General features: G+C 34.7%; 1 pseudogene; it reads right to left on the bottom strand.

Moving 5' to 3' along the window:
- Window positions 1-2576: 2576 nt before the first annotated feature.
- On the bottom strand, window positions 2577-11573 carry LOC107019591 (annotated as a pseudogene).
- Between the last annotated feature and the right edge of the window lie 14381 nt (window positions 11574-25954).

Genomic DNA, 25954 nt, shown 5'->3' with positions numbered 1-25954 from the left:
GTCAAAATGTTTTGGTCAAGTCGTAGGTCAACCACGTGTAAGCGGACTCTTTAAGTGTCTTAACACTTTCTTGAAGTGTAAATTGAATGCCAAGCCCCTTTGGTATCTTCAAATGATTTTGTCTCATTGAATATTTTGAGAACTATTAAGTTTTTCTTATTTCTTAAAAAATAATTAAGTGGCGACTCTCTTTTAAAATTGATTATTCTTTAAAAAGTAAAATGAATTTTTGAAAATAAGGTTTTTTTTTGACATATTAGAAATGACGACTTTGATGGGGATTTAATTAGTTCTAACCATAATGAATCAAATCTTTTTGACTATTTGTTAATACTTGTTGAATTATTTTGCCTTATATATGTTTTATTTGTTTAAATTGTGATATTAACTGTCATTGCATGCATATCATTTACTCTGTCAAATGAATTTTTTTTTATTTTTCACTTAAAGGAAGATTATATGGGCTTGAGTCGTTCGTTAACAAAACTGTTTCTCTGGTACCTCGGTGAATATAGTTGGTCACTAGATGGTAACGGTCGCTAACTACCCCAATCCAAGTTGTCTACTTAAGTCACCGGTCCACTTCAAATAAACCCCACTCTTCGTCAACTAGCGTAGAGTGAAATTAAATCCCTTAATTTAGTGCATTTGCCTAAGATGACCCAACACCCAAGACATAGATGACCCAACACTCAAGACTTGTTGGGCCCATTAAAAGACCACCTTGATTCAAAAAATGGTCCATGATCCAAATAGACATCATACTTATGTATTTAAATTTAAAAGATGTATATGCCATTTGGCAAACCATTGACTCTTGGGTAGAGAGTTTAATAGTTTGTTTGAGTCAAAGAAGAATCAAGTTATTATTGCATACAAAAGCGTGGACATCATTTTCCATGTCAAATGAGTGGAAAGATACAAAGTAAATAATCAAAATAGCGAAAAACGGTTAAGAATAAGGTAAGTTTTGAAACTTGCCATATCATTTTTGTAGGTACAAAACAATTGAAGTATGTAAGGCTGTAAAAGCTTGCCATAAAAAAAAAATTTACACATAAATTGTTCTCAAATTTAAAGAGGGAGCATTCTTTTGGAAAAAAACTAAAAATAGGTCACATAATTGAAGGTTGTATTTGTTAACATAGTCTACCATCCTAGTCACAACTCAAAAGCAGACACATCCCTAGAATTCATGCTTCAAGCTTCACTAACATAGAGTGTTTCAAACAACAAAAAAGAAACTACTCACATGCAACACTACGTATTAGCATCATGTACGAGTAAAGCAAGACCCTGATTAAAAAACCATTCGAAGAACATGAAATATCAACGACCAACTTATATTGCTAAATCTAATAAGTATCGCGATTCTCTTTCTGACAAGCAGAGATATATGTTTGAAGTCTCCCAAGTTATATTGAGAGATATATATAAAAGAAAAATAAAAAGGTTAAAATCCAAACACAGGAAGGTCCACATAATATCCAATGAACATAAAGAATGAAGACAGGAAAAAAGTTGTAATATTACTGTGAAGCTATACGCAAGCCTCCTCACTTAAAGAAGACGGTATCTGCACATTATAGCTAGACGATTCCCAAATAAAATTTCACATGCTAAACAAGTAGTTGTTTGAACATGTTTTACTTCATTAAAAGACACAAAACATCCTGAGCCTTTTAATAATATCACTACGATAACTTCTTTTATACAAGTTGAACTTATCAATGAGAAAACATCAAATTTCATCCGAACAAAATTAGACACTAAAAGAACCTCATCTCAGCCATGGACTTCCTGAATAATAGACTTCAACAAGTCATCACCACCACCAACAAATTGTAACTGTGTCATGAAATTTTTTTCCCTACTTTGCCTTCGTGTGAAAAGATTGTATTAGAAATCGATATAAAAAAATGGTCTTGAAATCAGATTCACCACCTATATATAGTAAATCCTTGAATAATCAAAGTTAAAAAGGGAAATCCAGACTTATATGATTGGAGCTATACAAACTTTGGAACTCCATCTGTTTTGGTGGCGGGAGTGAACTGTATAGCTTTATCTGAATCAATGCACAATGAGCATGGACACCACCATTCAGTCGACCTGTATTTTCACTTGATTGTTTCTTTCTCTTGTGACATTTTAAAGTAATTGAAAAGAATGAATAACGGAAAGGAGCAATACTTACTTATAATTGACTATAAACAAGGGTAGATTTTGGGTGTTCATATTGCTATACCACATGCAACTTTGGATTGATTAAGTCATCAACTCCAGTATCAAAATTCACACTTGACGGAAACAACTAAACCTTCTCATGCTTTCCCAATATAACTCGATATAACATGATACGATTTTCATCATTTTCACCATTTTCATCTATCTTGCATATTATTTCACTACACACACAACCAATAAAAAGTACCAAAAAGGAACAAACGAGTTAGGAAAGAGGAAGAGGGAAAGTGAGGAAAACAAAGTGGTAAGGGAAGCAGGCAGTTCATCTAGGAATGTGATAGATCAGTGTGTTGTCTCTGTACCTATTGAATTGCTTCAACCAAAGTGGCCTAGGAAATCTTTCGATAGTGTTGCTCCTCATTCCCTAACGACCCTATCCTAGGGCATTTTGGTGGAAGCAATGCAGTAAACGCAAAGACAACACACTGATCTATCACATTCCTAGATGAACTACCTACTTCGCTCACCACTTTGTTTTCCTCACTCTCCCCCTTCCTCTTTCCTAACTCGTCTTTCCCCTTTTGGTACTTGTTATTGGTTATGTCTGTAGTGAAATGATGTGCGAGATAGATTTAATTGATGAAAATCATATCATGTTATGTCGAGTTATATTGGGAAAGATCGAGAAGATTCAGTTAGGATCTCAATAGCTATTTTCGTCAAGTGTGAATTTTGATACTGGAGTTGATGACTTAATCAATTCAAAATTGTGTCTGGTATGGTGTAGCAATATGAACACCCACATTCTACTCTTGTTTATAGTCAACTATAAGTTTAATTTTCATATGTCATGTAAGAATTGCTCATTTTCGTTATTCATTCCTTTCAATTACTTATAAATGTCACCAGAGAAATGGAACAATCAAGTGCAAATACAAGTCGATTGAATGGTGGTACTCATGCTCATAGTGCATTGATTCTAATAAATCTACAAAGTTCACTCCCGACCAAAAAACATAGAGTTCCAAAGTTTGTATATCTCCTATCCGGTAAGTTTGGATTTCCCCTTTTTAACTTAGGTTATTCAATGATTTACTATATACGGGTGGTGAATCTGGTTTCAAGATCATTATTTTGATGTTAACTTCTAATACAAATTGTTCACATGAAGGATAAGTAGGGAAATAAATTTTTATGATACAGAGTTCCTCTCAATTATTCTTATCTCAAGTATAATACTTACGTTTCATCAACATTTACCTCATTTTTATCGAGATTTTCTGAACCCTTAGTGAAGACCTTAGGGTAAAAGTCCTTAACATCAACATCAATCCAAGTGATAGGCAACTTCTTTCCCACTTTCCAAATTGATTTCTTTGATTTCACAAAACTAAAAAATCAATTTACACCCTTCCATTTCCATTTCGATGTTAGCCTCGCCACTCACAAAATCCTAAACCATCACATCCATGGCATTTTTCTCAAAATCCACCCACATTTCATCCTTAAACACCATAAACCTCACCCACATCCCACTCTCCTCGAATTTTTGGTGGTTTTGAACGAAAAACTGAGAATGATCAGTCGATCTAGCCACGGAATCAACCAGTTCCTTGGAATAGGAACCACAACCCTCACTTTCATCTCATAGACACCGTCTCCGCCGCTTCCACCTGCTGTCTTCTAGAAAGGAACAACTATCTCCACCTTGTTATCATTGACAATAGCTGAAACTGAATTGGCTTCATCGTCGACGATAATCGGAGCCGATCGAAGCTATATACATCCCTTCAAATTCCATTGAGTGATACAAACTAAAGGAGAAGAAAGAACTTAGAAGGAATAATCAGAAGTTGATACAAACAAGATAAAAAAAAAGGCATACGATACAAACAAGTTCTCTAATAGTAAGAAAAAACAAAAAATTAAATGATGTTGGAGAAGACGAATAAAAGAAAATGATCATCTTAACCTTAGTGTAACTTCACTTCAATTGTAACAGTTTGTTTTTAGTGTGAGAGAATATTTGGATAATTTAAAAATTATTGACCTGAGAAATGTGATTGTTGACCAAACTAGATTAGTAATTAATGATTCTATGATAAAAATTCTAATTGTATTTTATATTTGACCATTTTTTCACATAATATTTTTTTATAATTACCAAGTCTTTAAGGATGAATTTATCAAAGAAATTTACAAAAACTAATATTTTAATCTTTGTTGATGAGACAAAGTTGTTATAATTTTTTTTTTTTTTTCTAAAAAGGAATACGAACAAGAGTCTTTGAATGGCGGACCCACATGCTTACATGAGGGCATGAATACCTATTAACTTTGCAAAAAATTATATATATATATATATGTTATGCCGTAATTTTACTATCTTTAGAAAAATCACTTTTTGAAATGTTTCAAGTATAATACAATTTGAGAAAAATACTTAGAAAAGAGTCGCCACTTAATTTTTTAAAGAAATTAAGAAAACTTAATTAAAAAAACTCTAAAAAATTAATTCTTATAAATTTAAAAAATGGGTAAGAGGTTCATATTTACACTTCAAAAAGATTATTAAGGCATTTAAAGCGTCCGCTAACTTGCGGTTGTCCTACGACTTAGATAACTATTTTGACTATATTTAGGAAAATGACTTAACTTGAGAAAATAGATAAACAAGGAATACTTTTTAATTTTTAAGAAAAGAAGATATTAATTAAAATAATTGAATTAATTGCAAATGATTAAGACTTTTACAAAACTAGATTAACTAGAATTATTTTTTTTGAATTATTTTAAATGATAATTCGAACTAAATTAGTTAATTTAAGCATGAAACTATTTCTAATTATTTAATTTTTTTTGACTAAAGATGTTAAATTAATGTACGAGAGTTGATAAAAAAAGAGTTAAACTGTACCAACATAAAAGGACATCTTTCATCTTTTGGGTAATTTAATTAAGATAACCCTAAAGTTAATTAGAAAATAAATTAGTAAGGTAAGACAAATTAATAAATTCAAATAGAGAGAGTGAGGGAGGAATATTTGGGCCTTTCTGATCTTGGTCTTTAGCCCCATTTATCTGTCCTACACTATTGTAAAGGCTGCCCAAATATCAGATGGGCTTTGACCCAACTTCCATAAAAAGTTGCCTGTATTTTTTGGGGCTTTTTGGCCCATTTCTGATTTTTCGTATACATATCGTATACTATCGGTATATCAGTGTATATAACTCTATTTTCAAACACTGAGACTTGTATTTTTGTCTTCGACTTGTATATCCATAGTTTGAAGCTATATTTCAACACCTTGACCTGTATATCAGTGTATAAACATTGTATACAACATATATACAACCCATTCGTTGTCTTTTGAACTAATTTCAAGCAACATGTTGGAGCTCGTAACAAGATTTGAATATATTGGGAGGGGGCTGACTCGATGGAAAAAATGTGAAAGGAGGAGTCCAAGAGACTCGAGGAGAGCTAAGTAAATGAGCAAATTCCTTAATAAACTAGGTTATAAGGTTTAAGGATAATTATTTCAACAATTTATCTTTCACGACAATTTATCCAACAAACACATTACTATCAAAGAGCTACTGTCTTGACATTTTAGAATTAATCATAAGGCAAGTAAAATTATAACTTAAAGCATATAAGAATTGAGAAAATTTCATGACCAATATATACTTCTCATAACGAATAAGAAAGTCAATTAAAGGATATCTTCATAATGACCAATCATAACATAAGGACCATTTAAACAACACTCAACACTTTAGAACTATGTAGTAATTAACAGATAAATAAAACAAATTTAGTAGCTTTGGAAACTATCACACATTGATTTCAATATTTAAACACAGTGAGCACCAAAATGACAACTAAAGATTAGATTTAACGTAGGAAAGGTTACCTTCACATACCTATCCCTAATGATAAAATCATATTATCAAGCATCAATAATATAGTATACAGCCCATGGATTTAAGTCGAGATGTGACATTTCATGCAAAAACAATATCATAAACGTAAGGCAACAAGATAATCAAAGTAAAAAACTTTAGCACCGTAGCAAATTATCACTCTCTAATCAGATTTTAATACAAAAAGCATTTAAACCAAGTCTATAGTGGAGTCATGATAAGAAAGGAAGGACTAAAGTAAATAAAGAATTTCGAAAAAAAAGAAAGAAAAAAAAAGATCACCACAAGGCTATGAGAATCAACACAATAAGAGTAGTAATAGCTTGATACCAAATTTCAAAAATTCAATATATACTGTCATGCTTGGAAACAAAAGGCTATTAGCTCAATGAGAACGAGAAATTCATTTCCTATTTGGAACTAATGAAAAGACAAACAAAGACTGGCAAAACTCTCGTACTAATAATAGAAGATCAAGACTTAAACCAGCAAAGGAGGTATAAAATTGAATCAGCTATACCAAACATCAAATTACGGTCAGAATAGAAAAGAACATAAATAAGATGAAGAAGTATACCTTTTTCGGAGAAGCCATTGGGGCGACGAGCTTGAAAGTAGCGATTTCCACACCTCAATTCAAATACAAACAACAAACTAAGAATCCCCAAGTAGAATCTAAGTGATGAATTTCTCAGAATTTAAGATTAGAGAATCGTTTTAGAATATCAAGTGTAAAACAATTATTGCTTCAAAAATCAAACTTAAAAGCCGTCAAAATCCTATTTCAACACCTCTGTCTTTATCACTGAGGGTAGAGGGCTATTTATAGGGAAGAAGAGCTGGTTTAGAGGGGGAAATCTGTTGGAGAATTTTTGAATTTCTTTCCCCCTTTCGAAGGCCAACAGTGAAAGAGATTTGAAGATCTCTTAAAAAAGGGGAAAAGGGAACAATGATTTGATCGATTAGGTTGCTAGGGTTATGGGTTCTGCAGGGTAGTTGGATGAGGATATTGGTTTCTTCGCATGTGATTATGGGTTTGTAGAATGATTTGCTCGCTGGATTTTTCTTTTGACTGTCGCATAAAGGAGAAGAAGACGCAGAGTCGCATATTGGTCTTATACGCAACTGTAGATTGTTGTTGTATTGGAATGTGTTTGGGCCGGGAAATCATGAAATTGGAATTGGGATTAGAATATGTATGTTTGGGGCTTTGGGCTGATGGAAATTTGTAAAAAAGCCCAAAATTTTGGTCTCAAAATTGAGTCAAGGTGGGGGATAGAATAAAAAAAAAAACCCTTTGAATTTCAATTAAAGTCAATTGAAATTAAAAAATATAGCCGATATTAATTTAATTAACAAATTTGGCTAAAAATTATGTAAAATGAATTAGTATAATCAACTAACGAGCTTCTAAATCGTAACAAAAATAAAATAAATAACTCGATTATAAACTAATAACAAAAAATTATAAATATAGCTTACAGTAAATTAATAAAATATTTAACTAAAGTGTAAAATTCTTTGTGATGATTTTTCAAATATTTATAATATAACGGGATTGTGAAAATATATATATTTATTATTTAAATTGATAAAATTACTTTGAAAATAACTTGAAAGTATTTTAAATTTCATAAATTATTAATTCATAAATACAACCATCACTAATAAAGTATTTAAAATATAAAATATTTTGAGATGATTTTTGAATATTCATAAAATACATTCATTATCTACATAATTATATTAAACACATATATTATTTAAATATCATAAAAGAGGGACAAAACTTGCAAACTATATATATTTTTTCATTTTTTTTTGAATTTTTATTTAAAATCGTTTGTGTCACGCCTGAGCCTACACCCTGGACGTGGTCGACAATCAATGACCATTACTAGCATTGAGTAGACCCTTGAGACGACTCACTTAAATCAGCAGGAGAAAACAGTCAATACGATAATCATCAAAGAATTGAACTAAACTGAATAATAAGATAATTGGAATGTTTTAATGATTTAAACATTCAACTTGACCAAAGTGGAAACCAAGTCTTTAACATAAGAATAATACTTTAAAGACTAATGAACTACTACCTGTCTATCCATGAAGCCTTCTAAAACTTATATGCATATTGGGACAGACCCCACAATATCCTATAAAACAAGGAAAGACAGAAAGTGATAAATGTGTCCTCCAGAATGCAATGAGGCTCACCACTGACTCTCAGCTGGATCAACGATGTGATGGATGATGTTGATCCTGGTTACCTGCGTCTACATCATTATATGATGCAGGCCAATTGACATCTATATATTGAATGTATGAGTATGCAAGTTGAAATGTTAAAACAACTTAAGTTTGAAAAGGAGTAAGAAGGAACACTTACCTTGGTTTGCTCAACTCTAGAATAATGTGACTCAATAATACTAACTCATTTCAATATAAACCAATTTAAAAACATGTGTAATATAAAGAAAGTCTGTTTAAAAACATGTTGTAGGTTCTGAATGTATTCAAGGATACAGATAAGTCTGAGATGTATGTGAGAATACAAATAAACTGATGTGTATATATATAAATACACTTAACTTCTGTGGGAGTTTCTCTAATCGAAAACCATCTCTTAAGAGATACAATAATGATACAACGATCTACCTTACTCCGACAGAGAATCGTATACCCAACCAAAGGTATAAGATATGATTGCCTAATGGATCCACTAGACTACTGTGAAAATGGTTCATCTAAAGAGTATGATCCTCTTCTATCCATGGTGACTACATGGTTTATGGGGTTGTGAGCTATCTTAACACTCCCCCATATTGGTGCTCAATGCTACTCCCAAAAATATACTAGCTCTTATGTTTTAAAAACATACTGATTTTGTGATTTGAGATTAGTGCTCAAAATAGTTAGCTCAAAGGGTATCTTTGAAATAACAATTCCTCTGCTTCGTTCATGTAGAAAGATATTTCTTATTAACTGAAAACTATGACAAAGGCTCTTTGGAAATCTCAGTTTCTCTTCTTTTCAACTGTGAAAACGTTTTAAGTTCTTTTGGGACTACTTTGTTCCTATATACTGCTTTGAAGGAATACTTCACTTTACTTTAAACTGAACTCGAGCTTAAGTCTTAAAACGTCACTTCAAACGTTTTTAAAGACTTATGAAAACTTGAAATGACTTTCTCTTTCTTATCTTTTAGTCCTTGATTAAACTGACCTTTAAGTGTTAAAACAAGTTAATGCATTTGCAAAAGACTTCATGAATGTACTTAAAATTTTTTCCAGACTTGGCTCTAACTTTCCCATAAATTTGAAGTTATAGATTTAAGGTTGTAAATTTGTGTTTCTGGTTGATTTCTATGTAATTAGAAGTATTTTAGAGTAGTTAGAATTATTAGAAAGTGTTAAAACACCTTAGAAGGGCTTAATTGGACTAAAATAGGAAAATAGGGAAAATAAACGCCGATTTGGGCGTGTTCGGTGCGCCGCGCCAGACCATTTGGTCTGAGGCACCATTTTGGTGCACTGCAGGCGTGCCGCCCTAGGCCCTTTTGCATAGATGGGGCGCACCACGCGAGGTGGTACCCTAATGCGTTTGAACGGTTTTTCTTCTCTCATTTTGTGATCCTTAATCGCCTAAACCTCCATAGTTCAATTCCCAAATCATTCGGTTTATTAGTATCTACAATAACCTATAGATCTAACTCGACCCGGAATGACGAATTAATGCAACAATAGGCAATCAACAACTCAACAATCAAGAAGGTAACCATGTTTTTCATGAAATTCAATATTCTCATTCAATCAATTCGAAAATCAAACGATTGAAGTAAGATTGGTGTGTGGGTGAACTAGCCCAACACTAAAAGATCTCACATACCTTTATATGGATCAACCCCGAAGAAATCCACAAGTTAAACCTTGGCGTTCTCGGCGAATCCTTGATTTTTCTCCCTTTTCTTCTTTTTTTTTCTTTTATCGAAGCCCTAAACGTGATTTTGATTTTCTCATCTGAACTAAAACTTGTTCTTACCCCAGTTAACCTATAAAACAAAATAGAAAATAAATTATTTAAAAGACTAGTTTGCCCTTTCTTAAATTTGGATTTGGACTTTCTTTACTTCAACAACCCACCTTCCGATAGGCATATCTCGCTCATAAGTTATCGAAAATGCGCAAACTTGGCAGAGTTGGAAAGATGTCTCCAAGTTACTTCCAATAATATCAAGAATTACCTCTAGATCATCCTGAGCTAGAAGTTATGGTTGTTTGAAAATGACCAAAACTCACTTTCACTTAGGCAATTTTCTAGATTTCTCCTTTTTCTTTCTAAAAATGAATATTTTTAGTTTTTTAGTTTATTCCTAGCTAATTCAAATTTGTTAGATGTTACAACATCTCCCCCTTGGGAACATTCATCCTCGGATGATATTTCTTTCACTAAGCTAACGATATTAACCTCAATTCAACACTTAACAAATAAAAGCAAGTAACCACATGCTTACTCATAGTTTATAAAGTACCAGGAAGAGAATTAGTACCTTGATATGCATTATCTATGGATTCAAAGAAATGTGGATATCTCCTTTTCATATATAGTTCAGCTTTCCAAGTCGCTTCTTCAACAAATTGGTTCCTCCAAAGAACCTTGACAGATGCAACTTCCTTTGTTCTCAGCTTGCGAACCTGACGATCTAAAATCTTAACCAGAATCTCCTGATAGAATAAACTATCCTTAACCCAAAAATCTTAGTTGGAATAATCAATAAAGGATCTCCCATGCACTTCTTCAATATAGATATATGAAATACAGGGTGAACCTCTGCTAACTCTTGTGGTAGCTCAAACTTATAAGCTACATTACCAATTATCTTTGATATTCTATAAGGTCTAATATACCAGGGACTAAGTTTCCCATTTTTACCAGACCTCATAACATCCTTCATTGGTGAAACCTTCAAGTATACCCAATCATCCACTTCAAACTCCAACGACCTTCTCCAAATATTTGTATAGGATTTTTGACGACTCTATGCTGTTTTCAGTCTCTCTTGAATTACCTTCACCTTCTCCATAGCTTGGTGAACTAGATCTGGTCTTATCAACCCTGCTTCACCAACTCCAAACCACCCAATACGAGATCTGCATCTTCTTCAATAAAGAGCTTCATATGGAGCCATTTGGATGCTCGAATGATAACTGTTTTGTTAGCAAACTCGATGAGAGGTAGGTGATCATCTCAATTGCTCTTGAAATTAATCAGCAAGCCCTCAACCTATCTTTTAAGCTCTGGATAGTATGCTCCGCTTGCCCATCCGTCTAAGGATGGAAAGTAGTGCTTAGGTTCACCTTTGAACCTAAACCTTTCTGGAAAGATTTCCAAAATTGTGCTGTAAGTTGTGCACCTTTATCTGAAACGATCAAAACTGTGACCCCATGAATTCTCACCATATCTTTAATGTATATTGTTTCATAATCCTATATCAAGTGAGTAGATTTTACGGACTATTTCACATCCGGGAAGCACCCCCTAGACGTAGCCGACATCATCATCCTCCAAAGGGATTTAGACTAGCCTCTTAGCATTCGTCATAACATATCATAGTTAAATTGCAGAAAATATAGAACTTTTTAACTACTTCTACATTGAGGTTTACTTACACCTCAAACTTACATATAATATACATATATAGGGAGTTTACATAGACTCCTCACATAGGAAACACTACATATGCTTCTGCTTTTATTTCACACACATAATATAGCAATATAGATTCATAAGAAGTCTAAGATACGTCTCATATTAAAACCATGTAAATCAAATACAACAATTAGGCATAGACCATACATCTTTACAATAAAGCCTCATACAGGTATATATAAAGATAGTCCTCAAACAAAAGAGAAAGAACCAAATGTCTTTAATACTAAAAAAATAACAAATAGCAAGATAGTGGCACCTTCCTCGGAAGGTGAGGACCTACCAAACTTGGAGAATAAGAATCCAAGTCTTCTTAAATGTCCCTCTAAAATTCAATGGCTGGAACCTACATAATTGTAGAAAACATAGAGAATGAGTTAGTACACCACTTGTACTGAGTATGAATACATGCACATAAAACATTTGAAAGAATGCATGTGAAAGGGATATTTACTTTAGACAACATGCTAAGTCATTTAAGAATCTTTAATGCACATTAAGAACCATATAATCCAATAAGCACATATTCATCAATACATAACCAAATAAACATGTATACTAGCATACTTGAGTACATTGTCACAACAAACCTAGCGTCATGCTATAACAACAAGTAACACATAAGAGTTCATGATATTACAACATATACAAGACCCTCACTCACAATACTTCATTAATACTACAAGTGCAATGACCAAGTAAAGCCCCATAACCTTAATTAACCAAGTAAACCAAACCAAGGATTATAAATGATGTCTAACATCACATAACATAGTACCAAGAATAATCATTATCACATGTAGCAATTTAGACCAATAACATTGTTCATTAGTGAAACCAACATCATATAGGATCATCAACATGTAGAATCAACATATGCATAACATTACTTTATATAACATAGGAAAAACATTCTAAGACTTCCCTCAAATCCAACTAGTGCAATGTATATGTAAACCCATACCCCCTACCTAGTCTAAGTCAACCTCTCAAGTCACCTTAGTTAGTTCTCACTTCTTTACTTCATTTTACTTTCGGTAACACTTTCCTTAATCGCCATAGAACACACGAGCTAAGTGTGGAATCCAGTGTCATGAAACCTTACACCTAAAGAAGGTGGACTACTTGCCAAGGTAGTACCAAGACACGATCGTAGTATTCTAGGTGGATCCACTAGTTAGTATTCCTATGAGGGCAACATACTTCAAAAACTAGGAGATGTGTTTCGAGACCCTCGTTATGCATATTTCATTGTAGTCTCCAATATCATGAGTACAATAGTGAACCTACATTCCCTACTCGGGAAAGGACACTCCTCACTACTAGTTCACTTGGCGTTAAGCTAAAGTCCCTTTTTGAAATGTCTTTAGGCCGTTATTATTCATTATAACTTAGTTTAGATCATAGGAGACTAACCACTTGTATATCACAATCATTATCTCAATCAGAATCGCATATGAACATCCTTTCAGTACAACCCTCATATGTGAGATCAACACATTATCATCATCATGTCATAATAAGGCATATAGGAAATTCATAACCAACCTTATATCATTACATCTTAAAACATAATCTCACAAATACAAAATCAAGACATTTCAATTTCATCATCATACCAATACCTACTTTATCCAATCACAAGGTATGCTTAAATTGAACTTTATCACCAAGTAAAAGCCGTCACAATTTAAGTAAAGGTTCAAGATTACAAAGTCTTACCAATTTCTCCTTCAAAAGCTATCATCATTGGTTTTACACTCAACCAATCCAATTTCATCCATCAATAGGTGTAATAACATCATACAGTAGTAGTTAACACAATACTAAGTCAATTGTATCTATTCTAATCAATTCAACATGATTTCATAACCTAGGGTTAGGGAATTTGGGTCAATTCTTGATCCATTCCACATACTAGGTTTAACATCAAGAACTACCATAATTGAACAATAATACCTCATAATATAACCATAATGATCATTAGAAATCATAAACAATACAATTTAGAAGATCAATTATAAATTAGGAAGAAACCCATTTGTATGAGTAAACCCTAAGATTTGGGTAATTTGAAAATCAACTTTGAGAAGACCTCTTGGGGAAAGCAAAACCAAGAGTGAAGAACCCATACCTTAATGAAGCTTAATCCACAAAATTCTAGTGAAATCCTAGAGAATTTGGTTTCCTTCTTCAAGCTTTCTTGTTCGTCCAATGGAGGTTAAATAGAGAGAGAAAGTAAAGAGGAGTGGGAGCAATTTGCATTTCAATTTGGGTTTGTGTTTTAGAGTGGGAAATGAATGATTTTTGACTTAAAGTCAATATAGTCCACCCCCAAATACCGAAACTACCACTCATTAAGTTGAACTTCAAAAAGTGAAGTCCAACTAAATTTCACTGTAAGCTCCCGTCCATCTTCACGCCCCACTTCACGGTCCATAAAGTGTATGAGGGATCGTGGTGGTGTTCATGGAAGATGAGGAAGTAGCTCCTCCGAATGAGCCACCTCCGTTTTTCCTTCCAAGGCTAGACCATGAGACACTTCGCTCCCTTCCGTGAAGATGCACCATGGACCGTTAAGTGGCTCGTGGTGCTTTTAGGCAGTAGCTCCCCAACACCTCACTAAACTCCCCTCAATTGGCTAAGGTATTTTCAAGGCTAGCCGTCTCCTTCATTCAAGTGCACCACGAGCCATAAAATGGATCGTGGTGTCTTGGAAAATATCTAAGTCTCAAGGCCTATTTTTCCCCATGGCCAAGTAACCTTCACAAGCTCCCCTCCTTGGCCGTTACCATGACCACGAGTCGTGGTCATGCTCGTGAAGAGTGAGGTGTAGCCTCCCTTCTTGGGCAGCTTTGGCCTTTTGGCTTAGGCTTGCCCTTGAAGAAGGCATTCCTCACTTGGCTTATCTTCAATTTACCCCTTATTAAACACCTATGTCAATTTTCATCACCTCACCATGATTAAAACTTTCAACACCTCCTTAAAAGAATCAAAACATCATAGTAGTCCAAGTTACAAGTTAACCAGATGTCGTGGACGTCCTTTGATGTTTTGACTCCAAAACTTCCTAAATTATTTATAAATATTATTTTTGACCTTAAAATAATATTACAACACTTTTACGCTCAAAGGATCTAAATTAGGTCTTGGACTTTCGAAGTGTTACATTCTAGAAGAGGGATGATTTTGTCATTGTATCGACATTCACCCAATTGAATCATGCTGCCTGCAAGACCTTGGTAACCCTGTCATGAATTCCATATTAATCATCTCCCACTTCCATTTTGGAAGTTCTATATTCTGAGCCAACCGTTCATGTCTTGGTTCTCTACTTTAAATTGTTGGCAATTTGGGCACTTGGAAACAAATTCGGCAATGCCCTTTTTCATACCATTCCACCAATATATTTCTCTCAAATTGCAGTACAGCATTGTGAAATCCGTATTAATGGAATATCTGGAGCTATGCGCTTCCTCCATGATCCTCTATTGTAGTCCATCCACCATAGGTGCACAGAATCTACCTTGATATCTCAATACACCATCTCCCCCTTGTTCAAAAGCTAATACTCTTTATTTATGTGGTATATTCATATAATAATGAACAGTAAGAACTAGCCTTTTCAACCTGCTCCCATATCGTAACACTTCAAAACGTACCAAAACTTGATTAATTCATAATGTTCGTTCTTATGGAAAATTGCCTTCAATTCAAGCAAATTAGGATCTTGGTCTTGCTTTTCTTTCACTTTAGACACTAATGATAACTCAACCCCATTCATCACCACTATCCCTCTTTTTGTGTAATCCATGAGTTGGACTCCTAGACATGCAAGTCTATACACTTCTTTTGCTAGTTCCTTTGTTTCTTCCTCAAGATGAACGGTACTTCTAATAGACAACCTACTTAACATATAAACAACAATATTAGCCTTACCTGGGTGGTAAAGAATGATCATGTCATAATCCTTGAGAAATTTTAACCACCTCTTTTGTTTGAGGTTAAGCTCTCTCTGAGTGAACACATATTGCAAGATCTTGTGATCAGTGAAGACATCCACATAAACACCGTAAAATTAGTGACGCCATATCGTCAATGCAAATACTACAGAAACAAAGTCTAAATATTGGGTTGGATAATTCTTCTCATGAACCTTCAACTGTTGGAGGCATAAGCTTTAACGTTGACATTCTGCATCAATACACAACCCAAACCAACTCAAGATGCATCACAGTACACCAAAAAACCTTGAGTACCTTCTGGTAAGGTCAAGACCGGGGCATTTGTCAACCTCTTCTTCAACTCCTGAAAGCTTTTCTCACAAGTTTCAGACCATTGAAACTTAACTATTTTCTGAGTCAACATGGTCAAATGGGACAATATAGATTAAAACCCCTCAACAAACCTTCTATAGAAGCCAGCTAAACACAAGAAACTTATTATATTTGTTAGAGACATAGGTCTAGGCCAACTCTGAACTGTTTTTATCTTGGATATCAACTCTAATGCCATCACCAGAAAATATGTGACCAAAAAATGCCACAGACTTAAGTCAAAACTCACATTTTCAGAACTTGGCATATAACTGCTAATTTTTAAAAGTCTGATGGACTATTCTGAGGTGATTAACATGATCTTATTCATTCGTTGAATATATTAGTATGTCATCAATAAAAACAATAACAAACATATCTAAATAAGGTTTAAAGACTCTATTGATAAGTTCCATGAATGCTACTGGCGTATTGGTCAACCTATAAGACATGAATAATAACTCATAATGCCCATATCTGGTTCTGAAAGCTATCTTTGGAATATCACATTCCCTATCTCTCAACTAGTGGTAGCCTAATTTGAGATCAATTTTTGAGAATGAGGAAGCACCCTGAAGCTGATTGAAAAGATAATCTATCCCTAGAAGAGGATACTTATTCTTTATAGTAACCTTGTTCAGTTGAGGTAATCTATACAGATCGAACCATCTATCTTTCTCATAAACAGGAACGAAGCACCCAGGGTGAGACACTTGGTCAAATGAAACCCTTGTCCAACAAATATTTCAACTTTTCTTTCAACTCTTTCAACTCTGTTGGTGTCTAATTATATGGCAGAATAGAGATAGGATGAGTATCTCGAAAAAGATCTATACCAAAGTCTATCTCTCTCTTAGAAGGACTCCGGGGAGATTATCTGGAAAGACTTCTGGGAACTCCTTCACTACTTGAAATAACTAAATAGGAGGTACCTTAACACTTGAATCATTAGCTCGGAATAAGTACAAAAGGAGACCCTTAGGCACCGCTGAATTTCTTTTCCACTCTAAGACTTGTCATTTGGAAATTGAAACTTGATTAATAATTTCTACAATCAAATGAGGCATAACATGCATGAAACCGATGCATACCAAGAACGACATCGAAGTCTAATATGTCTAACTTAACTAAATCAGCCATGGTACTCTTGTGATTGACAGAAACGGGAAAATCACGATACACTCTTTCTGCTAGAATGGATTCACCAACAGATGTGGAAACACAGAATGGTCACTAAGTTGCTCAGGAATAATATCAAAGTTCATAGAAATGTATGGATTTACAAAAGATAAACTCGATCCAGGGTCTAGCAATGCATAAATAGTAAACTCAAAGACTTGAATCATAATAGTGACAACATCTGGAAAATTATCATGCTCCTGGCGATGTTGAAAGCATACAAGCAGTTTGTTCCTCCGCTAATAGTGGAAGTAGCTCCCCTAGGTGCAACCCTGTCTGGTGGAGCAATTTATGAAGACTTTTCTCTATTTCCCCCATTACCACTTCCTTACTTGTTCTTTGGACACTCCCTCATGAAATGCCCGATCTGACCGCACATAAAACAACTAGTGGAGCCCTCACGACAAACACCGGAGTGGTTATTACCACACTTGGTGTAGGCAGGAAACTTACTACCCCCTTGTGCCACACTACCCTGTGAATATGCAGGTGTAGCTCTGGAATTCTGACCATTGTACTCACATTTGTCCTTACGTGCAGATGCATTCGGAGATGATGGGACAAGACCCTTATATTTTTGTTGGAAGGATGACCAGTTAGTATTACTCTTCTGCTGTCCGGACTCATTTCCTGTCTTAGATCTTTTGTTTCTATTCTCTTCTATGTCCCCCAACTTCTCCTATTCAACCTTCTACACATAAACCATCAACCTTTATATGTCCATGTCTCCTATGAATATTGCAGCTCTTCTCTCTTTGCTTGATGCACGACCCAAGATAACTACAAATTAGCCCATCCATCTCCTAATGTCCTTAACCATTTCAGGAGCATATAGGGACAACTAGGTGAACTTGAATCTATGCTTATTCTCACTCAAAAAGTCCTGCTTCAGGGTAGGAAACTCTCGTACCTTAGACCTTTTCAATTCTCAAGGAAAGAAATGCCTAAAGAAAGCCTCTTCAAAACAAACCCAACTTGGATGTGGTACATCCTTATCTCTCCCCTCTTCCCACTGATCGAACCAAGTTCTAGCCACATGTTTCACTTGTTATGCAGCTAGCTCAGCTCATTCAGCGTCAACAACATGCATCATATCAAAAACTTTCTTCAGTTCTTAAAATTTTTTCTAGATTCTCAGTGGTGCTCGAACGAGTGAAACTTTGAGGATTCATCCTCAAGAACTCACGAATCCTTGAGGTGTCACCCTATTCTTGTCAAGCTCCTCTATGCTGCCCAACTTGATATGTCACAACTTGGCTTAGCATCCTTATTGCCTTTCTAAACTCAACATTAGAAACTTTTCCTTGCGGTGCATGTCAGGTGCATTGTGCAACTTGGGTACCTCTATATTCCTCCTAGCTGCACGACCTCATCCTGCTTTTTGTGGAGGCATGATTATCTGAAAGCACGTGCATACATGAGTTAGAAAGAAACTTTTAGAGATGAACTCTAACAAACGAAAGAAATATGAAAGAACTGAAGTATTTCCTAAATGTCGTAGCCTCCTAATTATAGATGTGACAAGCTTCACAACGATAACTAGGACTCTATAGACATTGCTTCATAGACTTTCTATGACTCTTAAACTCTATATTCTAATACAAAGTTTGTCATGCCCCGAGCCAACACCCTAGACATGGCGGACACTCAATGACCATTGTTGGCCTTTAGTGTACCCTTGGAATGGCTTACTTAACTCAGGGAAAGACAACAATTAATACTATAATGATCAAAGAACTAAACTAAAGTGAATAATAAGATAATTGGAATGCTTTAAAGATTTAAACATTCCACTTGGACAAAGTGGCAACCCAAGTCTTTAACATAAAAATAATACAGTAAAGACTTTTGAACTACTAACTGTATATCTATGAAGCCTTATACAACTGATATGGATGTTGGGAAAGACCCACAACGTCTTATAAAAAAAGGAAGAACGTAAGCAATAAATGTGTCGTCCAGAATTCAGGTAGGTTCACCACTGACTCGGAGTGCTTAGCTGGATCAACGAGGCGCTGGATGATGCTGATGCTTGTTACCTACGTCTGCATCACGATACGATGCAGACCAATTGGTATCAGTATATTGAAAGTACTAGTATGCGAGTTGAAATTCTAAAACAACTTAAGCTTTAAAAGGAGTAAGAAGGAATACTTACCTTAACTCTGCTCAACTCAAGAATGATATGACTCAATAATACTGACTCATTTCAATGTAACAATTTAAAAGCAAGTGCAATATAAAGAAAAGATGTTTGAAAACATGTTGTAGGTTCTGAATGTATACAAGGATACAGATAATTCTGAAATGTATGTGGGAGTTTCTCTAATCGATAACAATCACTTAAGAGCTACAATAATGATACAATGATCAGCCTCACGCTGTCACCGCATCTTATACCCGACTAAAGGTATAAGACCTAAACTGTCTCATTGATCTACTAGTCTAACTGTGAAAAGGGTTCATCTAAAAAGTATGACCCTTCTCTACCCATGGTGGCTACATTGTTTATGGGGTATGAGAGTTGTCTGAAATCTCCCCCATATCGGTTCTCAATACTACTCCTAAAAATATACTGCTCTTATGTTTTAAAAACATACCGATTCTGTTATGTGAAATTAGTGCTCAAAACACTTAGCTCAACGGCTATCTTGGAAAAAACAGTTTCCTGCTTGCTTCATTTAGAAAGCTATTTATCTTTAACTGATACTAGCCCGAAGACTATTTGGAAAATTCAGTTTCCCTTCTTTTGTAATGTGAAAACATTTTAAGTTCTTTTAGAACTACTTACTACCCATATACTGCTTTGAAGGAATACTTCACTTTACTTTGAACTGAACTGGAGCTTAAGTCTTAAAAATTACACTTAAAATTCTTTTAAAGACCTATGAAAACATGAAATAAATTTCTATTTCTTATCTTTTGGTCCTTAGTCAAACTAACTTTTATGTCTTAAAACAAGTTAATGCATTTGCAAAAGACTTAATGAAAGGTCTTTAGGAGTTTTCTAGACTTGGATCTAACTTCCCCTTGAATTTGAAGTTATGGATTCAAGGTTGTAAATTTTTGTTTTTGCATGTTTTCTATGGGATTAGAAGTCATTTAGAGTAGTTAGAATGATTAGGAAGTTTTAAAACACCTTACAAGGGCTTAATTGGACAGAAATAAGAAAATTTGGCAAATAAACACTGATTTGGGCGCGTTCGGGGCGCGCCGCGCTAGACCATTTGTTCTCAGGCACAATTCTGGCGTACTGCTGGTGCGCTGCCCTAGGCCCTCTAGCGTAAACGGGGTGCGCCATGCCTAGTGCTACCTAGATGCGTCTGAACAATTTTTCTTCTGTCGTTTTATTATCCTAAATTGCATAAACCTCCATAGTTCTTTTCCCAAACCCTTAGGATTATTATTTTCTACAATACCCAATAGATGTAACTCTAAATACAACCCAGAATTATGATTTAAAGAAACAGTAGGCAATCAACAACTCAACAATCACGAATGTAACCATGTTTTTTCTAGAATTTCACTATTGTAATCCAACCAATTAAAGAATCAAAGGATTGAAGTAAGATTGTTGTATGTGTGAACTGACCAAACACTAAAAGTCTCACATACCTTGATAGGGATCATCCCTGACGAATCCATAAGTTAAACCTTGACTTTCTTGGCGAATCCTTGACTTTTCTCCCTTTTCTTCTTCTTTTCTCTCTTCTTTAAGCCCTAAACGTGATGTTGATTTTTTAATCTGAACTTAAACTTTTTTTTACCCCAATCAACCCTTAAAAATGAAATACGAAACTAATTAGTGAAAAGACTAGTTTTCCCTTCCTTGAATTTGGATTTAGACTTTCTTTATTTCAACAACTCAACTTCCGATAGGCATATCTCACCCATACGTTATCGAAAATGTGCAAGTAATGTCATATCGAAAACCCTTCATACGTTTTCAAAATTGAGATCGCCTACATATCCTTAAACATTAGGAATTAGGCTATTTGTAGTTGGACTCGATCGGTTGAAAAAGATATCTATTATGTTAGATAGGCTTCAAATATGGAAGAGTGACAAGTAAGTCGAGTATGAAAAGAGGTTTTCAATCTCTTAGCCATTAATTTGGCTCTTCCAACTTATAAGTAAGAACTTACACAAATATAATTTACAAAGCTCTTGGTGTATCTTCTTTCAGATCAGAAAGTTGCTTCCAGTGAACACCAACATATTTCTGGATGCGAAACTAAAAACTGATAAACCTAAAGAAAATCCCACATGCCCTCGGATTGGGATATGGTTTGATTGTGGTTAAAGTCACTCTTTAGCTCGTATCCTGAAGAGTTTGATTCTCCTTATTGGACTATGTACCAGTTCGCTGCTAAGAAATAGTTCCATCTTGTGATGCATCTTTTTTTATGTCGTTCACACATGTGGTTTGATTTGAGTATTCATCTTCTCGGATGCTCTCGACAATGACTGAGATAAAACTCATTAGTGTAAAATATAATTCAAATGGAGAGATAGAGTCATTTACCATGTTGAACTTAATTTTCTCCCTGAATATTTTATGTCAACTTCTTTCAGCTTGACGTAAAGCAAATAAATGATGTATCTCATATTTGTGACATGACTCTTCATTGTACTCTTCTTTTAGTATTGAAGTAGTAAAATATATTAATGTAATATGTTGATTGTTTTCTTAATGTTTTGAGTATGATGTCCCTCTCGGTAGTTAGATAAACAATGAACCTTTTGATGGTTTGAATATGCAGTGGCCCTCTTGGTGGTTTGAATGTAACAAACTTGTTGGCGGTCTCAATATGATGTCCTTCTCGGCAGCTTTGAATATAAATTCCCCTTTTGGCATTTTGATATGAAATGGACCTTTTGAAAATTTAAACATGAATGACCCTCTCGGCAATTTGAATATGAATGAACCTTTTGGTGGTATATATATAATGGCCCTCTCAGAGATTTGACTATGAAGTGCCCTCTTGGAAGTTTGAATATGAATGGCCCTCTTGGCGGTTTGAATATGATATCCCTCTCGGCAATTAAAATATACAATGGCCCTCTCGGTAGTTTGAATATGAATGACCTACTTGGCCGCTTGAATATGCTGACCCTCTCGACAATTACAATATGCAATGACCCTCTTGACATTTTGAATATCATGGCCCCTTTGGAAATTTGAATATGAATACCGTTGGCAATTAAAATATGCAATGACCCTCTTGGGATTTTGAATATGCGCAGACTTAGACTATGAATGTCATCCTTCATCAATATTTGATACAATGGTAGGTACGTTTGGTCATGATATCATTTTAGTTGGTATCTAGCAACCTTAGGCAGTAGATACTATTGTTTGATCTGACGATAGAATATTGTTGTCAAATGTCTTTTTGGTCAAGCAGAGATGGTACACTCACTATCAGATATTTGCTGATTTGTTCTCCTGAAATGGTCAGTTGATAATTATAGCATCTTTGATGATCTTGTTATACCCTGCATCCACAAAAAATGTTATTTTTGGGCCACTAATCTGCGTTGATATCTTCAAGTTGCCTTGCTCCTTGTCTCATTATTTTCAAAAGTTGTTTGATCCTGCGAACCGCCATAAACAAAAGATAAAATTATATTTAAATTAAAACATTTGCTAGGAATGAAATTTTGAAAAAATAGTTTGCAAAATTCTCTGCCAATTAACTATCACGACATGCACGACACGTACAAAACATCTTTTATCTCAAATTTTTTCCATGAGGTAACTTGCTGGCAACTTCAAAACTACTTAATAGTATATCACATTAAGGCATTTGAAGTGGAGTTTGATGTTTCAAGTACCCTTGATGGAATTTATAAGGTCCTCCTAAAAAAATTTGTCCTAGTTAGATGTTTCAAAACAAATCTTGTGTTGATCACAAAAGTCATGATATTTTGAAATTTTTTTTAGGATAACTCAATATTTTGTCCCAATTGCACATTTTGATATGACATTGGACCCTTGTTTGTAGGAAATAACTCTTATTGTAGAATTTTTGCGATCCTCTCAATTTTTTTTTGAGTTTCCATTATGAAGGAAAATGGAAATCTTATTGAGAATATGACCAAACCATTATGGCGCCTATGTATCTCGTTGAGGTAGGAATCAGGTCAAATGTAGTTCCTCTCTTGGGGATTGAAATTTTAGAAAATTTTGATAAGGAAACGACCGAGGCCGACTTAGGCCGCATATGTATCTCATTATTGAGAGTTCAAGTCCGACATAGTTCGTTGCAAAGGGAATGTTTCAAAATACAATTCGTCAAATAATTACGAGCAAAATGCAATTACAAGAAAGTAATGGAAAGAAGTATCATCCTTCAAATGTAGTATCTCTTGAGAACATCTTAATTGATAGCTTGTCGCCACACTCTACCATCCATATCTACTAGAACCAAAGCTCCTCTTGATAGTTTTTTGTGGACAACATACGGTCCTTGCTAGTTAAAGGCAAATTTTCCTTTGTATTCATCATGATGAGGGAAAATGCATTTGAACACCAATTGGACTACCTCTAATGTTAGAACTCTTACTTTCTTGTTGAAAGCGTGAGTCATTCTCTATTGGTACAATTGGCGATGACAAATGACACTCATTCTTTTCTCATCAATTAATGCTAATTGCATATATCGGTCACAAACCCATTTAACATCGTTCAATCCATCTTTTTGAATGATCCCTAAAGATGGTATCTCAACTTCGGCTAGTATCACTGCTGCAATTCTGTAAACTAATAGATAAGGAGTTGCCTTATTTGAGGTCAAGATTGTGGTGCGATAACCTAACAAAGCATAAGGAAAATTTTCACGCCAAGATTTATAGTTGTCAATTATTTTTCTCAATATCCTTCTTATTAACAGCTTCCACAACTCCATTCATCTGAGGACGATATGCAGTTGAATTACGATGGGTAATTTTGAATTGTTCACATATCTCTTTCATCAAGTGACTGTCCAGATTTTCTCCATTGTCTGTGATGATAGACTTTGGAACTCCAAAATGACATATCAAATTATTGCAAACAAAATCGGCCATAACTTTCTTCGTCACAACTTTGTAGGAAGCAGCTTGGACCCACTTTTTGAAGTAATCAATGGCAACCAAAATGAACTTATGACCATTGGAGGCAGCAGGATCAATCGGTCCAATAAAATCCATGCCCCATGCTGCAAATGGGCAAAGAGAACTCATCGCATTGAGCTCGTGGGGAGGTTCTTTGATCAGATCTCCATGTATGTGGAATTTATGACACCTTTGGATAAATCGTCCACAACAACTTTCCATAGTCATCCAAAAGTATCATGCCCTTAGATTTTCTTTGCCAATGTAAACCCATTCATGTGCGTCCTACAAACACATGCATGCACTTCTTCAAGCAATTTTATGGATTTTGTACCATCCAAGCATCTCAGTAATCCCAAATCGGGAGTCTTCCTAGAAAGAACCTCTCTATTCGAAAAGAAGTTGTTCGCCATTCTCCAAATTGTTTTCTTCTGAATACTTGTTGCTTTTTCACATCGATATACCATATATTCCACTCCTATTCTGCCTTTACATGATGAATGTTGTTTTTTGTACATCTTCTTCATCCATTAGAATCTTGTGGTATCCCGCAAAGCAATTGACACAAGATTGCAGCTCATACTTAGCACAATTGTCGATGAGTATATGGATATTCGGCAAGGGAAAATTACCTTTTGGACTCGCTTTGTTGAGATCCTATTAATCTATGCATATCCTGAGTTTTCAATATTTCTTCGCCAATGGAATAATGTTAGCCATACAAGTGGGATTCTTGGTCACTTCGACGACCTTTGATTTGATCTTCTGCATAACCTTATCTTTTATCCTTAAAACTCATATTGGGCTTGAACTTTCTGGTTTTCTGCTTTATCAGACAATACTCTGAATTGATAGACAACTTATGGGAAATAATATTAGTGCTTAGCCGTGGCATGTCATCATAAGACCAAGAAAACACATTGATGTATTGTTTGAGTAGCTTGACCAATTCTTCTCTTTGTGTTGCTGCCAAATGGACACTGCCCAACTCGTTATCTCCCAAGTTTACTATCTCCGTCTCATCCAGGTTGGACTTTTATCATTTTAAATTGCCTCAAGTCTTCGGTGAGGTGTTCAGGCATTATGGAGTCCTTTTCATATTCTTCACATTCATCTTTATTGACCTTACTCAGTTCACCGTGTTCGTGACATGTCATGACATTGAAAGGCTTAGATTCATTTTTACTTGAAAGAACAATAAATCAACCATGTTAAATAGAAAGAGTATAAATGCATATATTAGAGAATGATTCGCAAAGACAAGATGATTTATTTAAAATAAACGAGGATTTCATTGGAATTTTAGAAAGGCATACAAAATTTGGTCATGATTTATGAGTCTTTTCCTTTTTAAACATTATGATGAAAAATAAAGTGACATAAATTGTGATTTCGACCCTCATCTGGAAAAATACTGATTTTTAAAAATAAAACTTCAAATCTTGTCTTTGTCTACCAAGCATTTGATGGATCACAAGTGGATTGGCCATAAAATTATGTAGCATCTCTCCAGGTCCGAAATCTTACCTAGTGGGCCT

The sequence above is a fragment of the Solanum pennellii genome, chromosome 5, assembly GCF_001406875.1.
Source record: "Solanum pennellii chromosome 5, SPENNV200".
In the NCBI taxonomy this organism is placed as follows: Eukaryota; Viridiplantae; Streptophyta; class Magnoliopsida; order Solanales; family Solanaceae; genus Solanum; species Solanum pennellii.
The sequence above is the reverse complement of the archived record's forward strand: the minus strand, read 5'-3'. Positions and strand labels throughout refer to the sequence as shown.